The sequence below is a fragment of the Lissotriton vulgaris genome, chromosome 10, assembly GCF_964263255.1.
Source record: "Lissotriton vulgaris chromosome 10, aLisVul1.2, whole genome shotgun sequence".
Lineage (NCBI taxonomy): Eukaryota > Metazoa > Chordata > Amphibia > Caudata > Salamandridae > Lissotriton > Lissotriton vulgaris.
In genome coordinates, this window is record NC_141698.1 from 307,864,598 (window position 1) to 307,876,771 (window position 12,174).

Sequence of the window (12,174 nt, forward strand, 5' to 3'; positions counted from 1 at the left end):
AGGGGAATCCAGGATGGGGTGACTTGACTGCCTCCAGTCAGGTTCTGTAGCTCAGAATCCTTTGCAAACCTAAACAATTGTCAAAAAAATATTTCTGTGGTTCCCAAAGTCAAAACTCTCGGTATCCTCCTTAATCCCTTACTTTCTGTCCATTCACAGGTTAGTTCTGTTGTTTCCTCTTGTTTTTTCTCCCTCAGAACAATTAGGAAGATTTCCCGTTTCTTTTCCCTTCCTGCTCTAAAGATCATAGTGATGGCAATGGTGCTCTCGCGCCTTGATTATGGCAACATTATCTATAATGGCGCGCCGGCCTATGCTATTCACCGCCTGCAACTAGTGCAGAACCAGGCTGCTCGCCTGATCCATGGCCTGCCTAAATTCCATCGTGCCACTCCTCTATTGCAGGCACTACACTGGCTGCCGGTGAAAGAGCGAGCCTTGTTCAAGCTTGGCTGCCTTACTTTCCAGGCCAAAATGGGCACCGCTCCGGAGTTTATCTGCTCTGCCATCAAGCCTTACATACCGGGTAGAGAGCTTCGCTCCACCCACATGGCACTTCTGACCACCCCTCGATTTAAAAAGAAGAAGGCTGGTGGAACAAAATTTGCGGTTCTCGCTCCTGGTGTTTTGGAACTCCCTCCCTGTGGAACTCCGCATGACACCCTCTTACACAGAGTTCTGAAAGAGCCTTAAAACCCTGCTCTTCTCCCGAGCCTTCGCTGTCTAACTTCCTCTGCTCCTGCTGTCACCTCGCAATCTGAAAAGCACCATGAAACCGCGTGGTATAAGCGCGCTATACAAATGTTTTTTAAAAAAAAAAAGAAAGTTCTAGAATCTGCGTGGATCCCGAAATTTACACACACCCAGCGTTCCCCAAAGTCTTCTGAGAAAAATGGTACCTCACTTGTGTGGGTCAGCTTAGTGCCTGTGGCAGGAAAAAGCGCAAAACTCAATGTGGTCACACCTAAATTTCGCAATGAAAAATGAAACTTTTTTTTAAAGTACCAAGCTGTAGTTTTTGAACCGTACCTCTGCCGGCACCTAGAGAAACCTAGAAAAACCTATACATTTTTTTAAACTAGACACCCAGGGAAATCCAGGATGGGGTGAGTTGACTGCCTCCCACCAGGTTCTGTTACCCAGAATTCCTTGCAAACCTAAAGAATTGTCCAAAAAACACATTTCCCCCACTTTTCTGTGGTGGAAAGTTCTGGAATCTGCGTGGATCCACATATTTTCACCCACCCCGCGTTCCCCTAAGTCTTATGAGAAAAATTATACCTCACTTGTGTGGGTCGGCCTAGTGCCCGGGACAGGAAACGGTGCAAAATGCAACGTGGTCATACCTCAATTTCGTGAAAAATTACCCTTTTTTTGGCAAAGAGCCGAACTGTAGTTTGTGAACCCTAGCTATGCCGGCACCTAGGGAAACCTACCAAATCCACCCATTTCTGGGAAGTAGACAACCAAGGGCTTCCAAGGAGGTATGGCTTGCGTAGATCCCCCCAATGTTTCCTTACCCAGAATCCCTTGCAAACCTCAATTTTAGCTGAAAAAATCAGTTGTTTCACACATTTTTGTGTGGGTAAGTGTGGCATAACTGGGCTCACACAAATTTGTGAGCCCGGTGACACCACACTTTCCCACACAAAAATGTGTGAAAAAACTGATTTTTTTCAGCCAAAATTGAGGTTTGCAAGTGATTCTGGGTAAGGAAACATTGGGGGATCCACGCAAGACATACCTCCTTGGAAGCACCCGAGTGTCTAGTCTTCAGAAATGTGTGGTCTTGGTAGGTTTCCCTAGATGGCCGCAGAGCACGGGCCAAAAACCCAGGTGATCCCTCTTGTAAAAGCAGATGGTTTTGAGATATGCAATTTTGATGTCGCCTCACTATGTTTTGGGCCCTTGCCTGTCGCGGGTACTTGGGCCTCCCACACAAGTGAGGCACCATTTTTATTAAGAGACCTGGGGAAACTTTGGTTGGTAGGAAATTTGTGTGAGCCTGGTAATGCCACACTTTTCCACACAAACATGTGTGAAAAAACGGATTTTTTCAGCTAAAATTGAGGTTTGCAAGGGATTCTGGGGAAGGAAACTTTGAGGGATCCACGCAAGCCATACCACCTTGGAAGTCCCCGGGTGTCTAGTTTTTGGAATTGTGTGGGTTTGGTAGGTTTCCCTGGGTGGCCGCCGAGCACGGGGCCAAAAACCCAGGTGACCCCCCTTGCAAAAGCAGGTAGTTTTTAGATAGGCAATTTTGATGTCACCTTACTGCATTTTGGGACCTTGCCTGTCGCGGGTACTTAGGCCTCCAACACAAGGGAGGCACCATTTTTATCGGGAGACCTGGGGGTACGCTGTGTGGTATTAAATTTGTGTGAGCCCGGCGATACCACACTTTCCCACACAAACATGTGTGAAAAAACTGATTTTTTCACCTAAAATTGAGGTTTGCAAGGGATTCTGGGTAGGGAAACGTTGGGGGATCCATACAGACCATACCTCCTTGGAAGCCCCCGGGTTTTTCGTTTTCAGAAATGTGTGGGCTTGTAGGTTTTCCTATATGGCCGCGGAGCAGAGAGACTAAAAAGACAAAGATTTCAGCACAGCCATCTATTCCTCAAACATACACACATACTGGTTGGATTTGGCACAAGGGTGAGTGATGGTTCAGTACATAACATCTTATTAACAATAGATTTCACAAAAATGAAATGCACTGTCAATAATTAAATGCACAAAAAACCGAACCATTTTACAGACCATTCAACCACCTTTCATGCGTGATACACACAAGACCATTCACACCGACAGGCACCAAACCAACACATTACATCATTTACAAAAAGGGACAAGGTACACCCTGCTTCAGAAAGACAAAAAAGACAAATATTATTGCACAGCCATCTAATCCTCAAGCACACATACATACTGGTTGGATTTGGTATAAGGGTGAGTGATGATTCAGTATATACAATTGTATTAGCAACTGATTTCACAAAAATGAAATGCACTGTTAATAATTGAAAGGACAAGGAACTGAACGATTGACTCACAGCTCATGAGCTGTAAAGCCACGACAAGGCACCAACCTCTTTACAGGCACATTCATACACCTTTCATATGTGTGATACATACCAAACATTCACACCGCCAGCCGTGGGCCCATCACATTACAACACTCACACCAGAAGACAGTGCCATTCAAGGGCCCATCACTCACTCCTGACACAGCCACATCCTCCACCACTCCAAATCTAGGAACACTTACCTGTTCCACAACAACAAGGCTAGCTATCACAGAGTGCTGAAACTGAAGAAATGTCAACTTTGACGCAGTAGAACACTCCTTGAACACAATAAAAGCATTGAAAGTTGCTAAGTTGAAAAAATGGATGGCCAACTTCTTATACAAAACGTAAGCCTTCTGAATATCAGTGTAAGGTTCCAAACTCTGATCTACTCTGTCAACACCACCCATGTGCTTATTGTAGTCTACAATGCACACAGGTTTGTGCACTCACACCAGCAGACAGCACCATTCAAGGGCCCATCACTTTCACATGCCCACATTCCTGACACAGCAACTACACAAACTGATGGATTGAGTGGAGTGGCGCTCAGCTAGTAGTGTGTGTAGTGACCAACAACAAGTCACTACTCACACCCTGCCAGCCGGGCGCCAGTCCATGCACACCTCCATCCAAGCACCAGTCCACACACACCACCAGCCAAGCACCATTCCATGCACACTGCCATCCAAGCACCAGTCAACGCACACCGCCAGCCAAGCGCCAATCCAAGCACACTTCCAGCCAAGCGGCAGTCCACGCACATCGCCAGCCAAGCTCTAGTACACGCACACCGACATCCAAGCACCAGTCCATGCATACCGCCAGTCAAGCGCCAATTCACGCACACTGCCAGCGAAGCGCCAGTCAACGCACACAGCCAGCCAAGCGCCAATCCACGCACACCGCCAGCCGAGTGCCAGTCAACGCACACCACCAGCCAAGCGCCAATCCACGCACACTGACAGTCAAGCGTCAGTCCACGCACGCCACCAGCCAAGCACCAGTCCAAGTACACCTCCATCCAAGCACCAGTCCACGCACAATGCCAGCCAACCGTCAATCCACGCACATTGCCAACCAAACACCAGTCAAAGCACACCGCCTGCCAATCGCCAATCCACACACACCGCCAGCCAAACGCCAGTCCAGGCACACCGCCGGAAAAAGCACCAGCCTACACACACCGCCATCACATTTAGGATGTTTTATACAAAGAAACCACAAACAGATTGCAAATAGATACAAATCTACTAACACAAAATCTTAAACTAAATACATTGCACTAATGCCAACCTTGAAACAGAAAACACATTTTAAAACAATACAGACCAGGCCGTTCACTTTACCATTCATGGATACTCCCAAAAATTATTTTGCGTGTGGTATGCTCTATAACAAGCAGGCACACACAGCCCAGGGGTAGAAGGACAGCCGGGGCAGAAAGACGAGTCTCCTTATGCAAACATCTTCACCACCACACTCTACCTCTCCTAGTGGGAAAGTCTTTTGAAGATGTGAGAGGAATGTAATCAGGAAAGTGGCGATCTTTCAATCAAGCCACATCCTCCACCACTCCAAATCTAGGAACACTTACCTGTTCCACAACAACAAGGCTAGCTAACACAAAGTGCTGAAACTGAAGAAATGTCAACTTTTGACGAAGGAGAATACTCCTTGAACACAATAAAAGCATTGAAAGTTGTTAAGTTGAAAAAATGGATAGCCAACTTCTTATACCAAACATAAGCCTTCTGAATAGAAGTGTAAGGTTCCAACCTCTGATCTACTCTGTCAACAACACTCATGTGCTTATTGTAGTCCACAATGCACACAGGTTTGTGCACTTCAGCAACCTGACCCCAAACAGGCACAGGTGAAGTACTCTCATCATGGATGGTAGTCAGAATCTCATCATGTATGGTAGTCAGAATGTACACGTCCCTCCTGTCCACAAATTTCACAGCTAGTAGTTCATCACTACGCAAGGAACTGCACTGACCCTTCTGAAGTTTTTTGCAAACAAGCTCTTTCGGATAACCTTTGAGGTTAGAGCAGATTGTGCCTCATGCAAAAGTGACCACTTTAAAAAATTCCTTCAAGAATTGCACAGCAGTGTAGAAGTTATCAAGGTACAAATGGTGGCCTCTGTTAAACAGTCTTCTAGCAAGATCCCACACAATTTTCTCTGAAACTCAAAAAGTAGACGGACAACCTGGGGGGTCAATAGTGGAATCTCTACCAGTGTACACACGAAAATTAAAAACATATCCTGTCCTACTCTCAAACAACATATACAGCTTAATTCCATGGCGTGCCTTCTTGCTAGGGATGTACTGCCTAAAAACTAAATGACCCCTGAACAAAACCAAAGACTTATCAATAGATATTTCCTTCCCTGGAGAATAGATCTCTGAAAATTGATCTACAAAGTGATCAAGAACAGGCTGAATCTTAAAAAGACGGTCACAGTCAAGTTGAATACGTGGCAACGCCAAAGAATTATCAACAAAATGCAGCATGCGTAGCAAAAGTAAATACCGATCATGAGTCATAACTGCAGGAAATATGGCTGTTGTCATCAAGGGGCTGCTAGACCAATATGAAGCCAGGTACGGCTTCCTTGGAAAACCCATCAATAAAGTCAAACCCCAAAACTTCTTAATCTCTTCCAGATTTGTAGGAGTCCACTGGGTAGCTCTAGAGTGGGGCCTAAGTTTATCATTGTTGTCCCTCAAAAACTGTTCAGCATACAAATTAGTCTGCTCAACAATCTCACCCAAAAATACATCATCCATAAATAACTGAAAATACTGTATAGGGCAAAAAAAAAAAAATCACAATCCACTCTACACCTTGCATCACCGCTAAAGGCAGGCAACACAGGCTGCACCATGTTTGGATCATCTCAGAGTCCAGCACTTCCAGCAGGAAGCCTAGCAGCCTCAGGCTGCAATCCAGATGCCTCTTGCACCATCGGCACAGCAGTATCCTCCTCTAAACAGACACTTCATCTGCACTGAGAGAACCTTCATCATCCGGTGATTCCATGTGGAGAGAAAACTCACTGCCAGAATCTTCCCCTCTCTCCTCTCCCTCAGACGCACTGTCAGTCTCATAATCCGGCTCAGAGGAATATTCAAGAAGCATACCAACCACCTGCTGAGCAGTCATTCTATCGCTAGCCATAATGATTACTAATAAAGGTAACTTGTTAAACAAGTCAACAACAAAAAACACTTTGAAAAATAAGTAATAAACAAAATTCACCTTTATCAAAAATACCTATTCACTCCAAAACGATACCACTCACTTGCCAGAAGCAGCTAAACTCACCACCACGTAGTCTGCAGAGACACAGTATGGATCGACAATATCCCACTAAAAAAGAAAGAGAAAAGAAAATTACACATAAGACAATGCAAAACACATCACAAAGATTTTCATGCTCAAAACACTAACTAAATATGCTGCCACTATGAGACCACTTACAAAAAAGTTCATTCCTACATTACAATATTACTCATTAGGAGTAAATCCAACAAAAATGCTTTTCTTACCAAAAAACTGCAAGTACGCAAAACTGCAGAACAACCACTGTTGAAACCCCAAACAGGAATCAAAAGCTTTACACTAGATTAAAAAGGAGAAAAAAACACTACAATCACATATGCAAATAATGCACCAGTCCACCTGCCAAGCTAAGGGGTAGGTGGGCCTTAGAGTATAACTTAAATATTCACCCCTGTAAAACGGGAGCAACCTTTGCCCTTGAGGCCACCCCCCAAAAACAAAAATTAAAAAAACTCTGGTGTCTAGTGGCTTCTGCCCCCCTTGGGGGCAGATGGGCCTAAAAACATACTGCTACTCTGCCACCCAAAGAGGGCAGAAATGGCCACAATCATCCTCCCATAAAGGGGAGCAACCCATGTCCAAGGGGCGGCTCCCCAACATTAAAAAAAGCCCTGGTGACCTACTGGCCCTACAAAAAAAAAATCAGCCGAACTGCCCCTCAGGGTGATACCAAAGGGGATGATGGACGGAGCGCTTGAGCAAATCTAACACTCATCTCCTTCAACTGAGCTGGGTTTAATCCATCATCATTCTTTAGCTCACTCCACCACCCTAGTTCAGACATGTCTATATGCAAATCAGTCTGACCCTGTGCGCTTTGATTACCCTAAGTTGGCAGGGTATGCCCAGACATGGGTCCCTTACTCACTTTGCCACTGGACTCAAGCTAGCCTGGCTGATGACTGCTGATTAGCCAGAAACTGGTCCCAGGATGGTTGTTTCAGGGCCAGGGAAGACATGGCTTTGCAGGACTGTTCCCATGAGGCACAGGGCAGACTAATTTGCTTATGGCCATGTCTGAACTGGGGTGGTGGAGTGAGCTAAAGCATGATGATGGATGAAAAATTAAATCTGCCCCCCCCAGGGGGCAGAAAAAGCCAAAATGTATGCCCCCAAAATGGGAGTGACCCTTGCCTAAGGGGCCGCTCCCCCAACCAAAACCTAACATCATGGGCATACTAAAATGGCCCCCAAAGGGGAGTGACCCTTGCCCAAGGGGCCATTCCCCAGTACATTTATTAGGTTAGCCGAGTGAGCCGATTTTGTTTAGTAAAATTAAAACTGCCCACCCAAGGCCGGCAGACAAAGCCAAAATGTGTGCCCCAAAAAGGGGAGTGACCCTTGCCCAAGGGGCCACTCCCCACTACATTTATTTAAATGGCCCAGTGGGCCAAATACATTTATTAAAATGCAAATCTGCCCTTTCCCCCAGGGGTGCAAACAAAGACAAAATATAGGCCCCAAAAAGGGGAGCCACCCTTGCCTAAAGGGTCGCTCCCCAAGACTGAATCAAACATTGTGGGCTTCCTAAAATGGCGCCCATGGGAGTGACCCTTGCCTAAGGGACTACTCCTCAGCACATTGGCCTAGTGGGCCGATTTTGCAAATACAAAAAATTCTGCCCCCCCCCAGGGGGCAGACAAAGCGTTTTATCATGCCCCCAAAATGGGGATCGACCCTTGACCAAGGGGCCGCTCCCCCAACCAACAAACACTGGCCCCATAAAAAAAAAAATACCTGGCGCTAGTGGGCATTCCTGCTGCACGATCGCACGATCGTGCAGCAGGAATGCACAAAAAAGGCATCGAGGGAAAGGAAAACCCTTTCCTTTCCCCTGATGCCTCTTTCGTTCAAATTCCCCCTCCCCAGCCCCAAAACTCACCTCTGTAATCATCAACATGCAGGAAGCAAATGGTTTCCTGCGCATCAGTAAACAAAAGTGAATCCTCCAATAAGATCGACTTCGACCAGCGCTTCCCCCTTGGGTGGGTCTCATGATGAGCTGAGCTCGTCATGAGCACATGACGACTGTGTGCCATGACGAGCTCTGCTCATCATGAGCATACAAGGGGTTCATGGTGGAAGTAATTGATCCGTGTAGATTTCGAAACCTGGTGCGGGTTACATTTCTCACTAAGTAGTAATTTGCAATGGTGCTGTTCTGAAAACCACAACCACTAGTTCCCTTTTATTATATCTTGGGTTGAGGATTCCATGGCCTCCGAGTTGATCCAAAATTCATGGAAGCCGACGCTGTTAAGAGTGATTGCGATTGGTTTGAGCCAGCCATAGCAGCTTATGAGAATTGCTAATTTTCCAAAGCTCAAAACAGGCCTGAGGTAGGTTGATAAATTCGGTTTGGACCATATTCGATGCAAAAACAGAAGTGGTTTTATTGCTGCAACAGCTTCAATGTTGTTCATGCCCAGCTCATATTTAAGTGCTGCCATCGGAGTCCCAAATGCAAAAAGAACAATTGATGGACAGAATGCAGAACAATGTCATACATTCACCCCAGTACAGAGATCTGGGCCTAAATCCATTGTTTTTTTGCTCACCATGCCATTCCAGTTTGTACCGAGCCGTATGCAAATCAGTTTTGACCAAGCGCCAAATAGAAGCAGTCCAGCCCTAACTGCCAGGCCAGGTACTCCCTGGAATGGAAGCAAGCATCCTAGGACCGGTTTCGGGAGTTCAGCCCTCATCAGCCAGGATAGCTGTCACAGCACCAAGTTGAAACAAGTGATGCAGAAATTGATTTTCGATTTTCTGGAAGCCAGGTGCCTTGGTGGTGCCCCAAATATTTGCCTCATACAGGTCTGCGTAGATAGAGTGAGCAACCCAGTAAACCTTTGGGGGCTTGGGTAAAAACGTAGTAGAATGGGTAAAATTGCCTCCAAAGGAGTTTGTTATACCAATTAGATTGATTCAATTGTGTAACTGAATTGAATACAGGTAACCTGATTATCCTGAATGAAATTAATTGCAAAAGCTTAAGTAAACATTCATATACTTAAAGACTAACTAGACACAACAATATTTAACATTAAGACAAAAACAAATAGACGTGTGTATAGGCAAAAAGGTGAATTTTATCAAAATTAGATCATAAAGGGAAAAATACAAAGCATAAAGAATGTGCAAAACAGGAATACAGGATAATTATCAGGAAATAAATCAAAATCTCTGTAAATCCTGTAAGCCGCCTATCCAAAAATAAAGATTTAAAGAATTCTCCTTTGGATAAGGCTGAGAGTCGACGTTTCGGTCTTTACGGGCAACTCTTCAAGACCATCATCAGGACAGTAGAAAATTATATTGTAAATCCCTGATAAAAATAGAACAAAACAGTATAACTATGACATAATAACTGAATTCAAAGTTCATTGTTGCACTATACACATATGTACACACAGAAAAATCTAGCCTAGCTAAAACAAGTCATTATAATTTATGACTTAGGATAAAATATTAAACGCAGAACTTACATTCAGACAATATTGACAATATGGACAAAACAGCGACATGAAGATTATGTACAAAAATAACAATAGAAGCTTATTTACAGTACATCTACTCATTGCAGCATGAAATTTATATTGAGTCAGTGATTTAATCTCATTCTGAAGAAAGTCAAAGAATGACCTAAATTAATGGAACATGACAAAAGCACGTGACCTAGAGTGACATGAAGATTCTGTACAACAGTAACAATAGATTCTGTACAAAAAATAGCAATGTAAGTTTATCTACAGTACGTCTACTCATTGCAGCATGAAATTTATATTGAGTCAGTGATTGAATCTCATTCTAGATAAAATCCATGAATAACCTAAATTAATCTCACGTTAACAAAAATGAAAGAAGCACGTTTCAAAGATGTGACTGCACACTGGGAAAGTCAATGCTTCGAACTAATATGACATCCATGTTATTACATGCTGATATTATTAATTAACATAGTGTTATAGACCTCTAGCATACTAATCTGATCATATTTCTATGGTTGAATCAGTACCTTAAATCGATAACCTTAACTCCGTATGATGGAGGGAGATGTATGGAACGCCGGGGTGATGGTTAATCTGTAACATTGAAAGGTGAGGAAATATTCAAACCCACTCGTGTGTCATTAAATAAGGTAATTAGATATTAGTATGATTATTTCATTACCTATGCACTCAAAACGAAGTTGGTACTCAGAGTTTTTCTTTGGCTTGGTCGAAGCTCGCCCACTCTGTAAGGTGGATCGCTAAACAATTCAAGAGTCGTCAACGTTGGACGATCTATAAGGATACAATGGGTCAGAAAATTAGAGCCCATAGCTAAAAAGACGGGGACTGAATATAAATGGGTCCACAGACTCGGTACTTGAATTGGGCGCATTTACCTGTGAAAGCGGGAAATGCGCAATTAAGGCTCCTCTCTTTATCTATGGATCCTCGCACACTTATCAATGGAATCGCCGTTAGTAGCAAGGTCGCCAGAAATGTGCGATCTGAGTAAATGAAAAAGGGGGAAATAAATTACAACCCATATTAAGAGTTGTAAGGTTTAGAAAAGTCTCAAAGGACAAAGCGCGTGGGCAGGGAGCAATTTACCTGTTATAATTTTCAAAGTTCCCGGGTAGCTAGAAAAGTCCACCGTCACTCTGCAAGCAAGAAGCTGCAGTGCGGGATCGCGTGAATTTAAACATACAAAGTTTGGAGATCGAAAGAGGACTATACTATCTGTATTTGGGCGCCATCTTGTAATGGTGAAGGACGTATTAGTAAACATGGTGAATTATAAAACTAGATCTTTTATGCTAAATCAAATTGCGTTAACTGATGATTAGGGGTATGTGTGCACCTGCAATAGTGGGAGTTTAAACATGATTAAAATGAAAACATCGCGACTTTCTGTTCGTTAGGGGTATGCGTGCAACTGCAATAGTGAGCATTTAAACCTGGTTCAAATGAAAACATCGCAACTTTCCGATCGTGTTATTTTGTAAACGAACATACATGTTCATGTTGATACATTTATATCAGATAGCCTATTTAGAGACTAGTGGATCACATGCAGACAAGGATATTACAGTTCAAACGTCAAAGGTTATCTACAGAGTATCAATGTTTACATTTGTTCATATAGATACATTTACATCGGAGACTAGCAAATCATCTGCAGACAAAGACATTACTGTTCGGTATAGAGGCTATATGCAGACTGTCAATGATTACATTGGAATCTCATCAAAACAATACATATTAATTCAACAAAGCTAAACCAAATGACAAGATGTGTTAAAAATCATTGTATACTGCAACGTCACCCGTAATGTAATTTCAGCACATAGGGGTTAAACTTGTCTTAAAGGGAATCCTATGTTAGGCATGCCAATGAATGCCATTCTGTGGAGGAGTTTAGTCCCTTATTGACCGTGTCTGTATTGCATATCAATTTGCCCTCTCTTAAAGTGAGTATTCTGTCCAAATTGTTACGCCTTTTATTGGGCTTTATGACCTCTAGAACCCACCAAGTCATGTCGGTTTCTTTATGGCCAAAACGAAGGTAATGCTCAACAAGTGGTGCATTTTCCTTCTTACACCTGATGCGAGATTGGTGCTGTAGAATCCTCTTTTTAACGGTTGGATTGTTTTACCGATATAGTGGAGTAGACAAGGACATTGAATGCAGTATATGACGGTAGTTGTGTTGCAATTTGAGAAACTTTTGGCTGTGAATTTAATCCCATTAATTT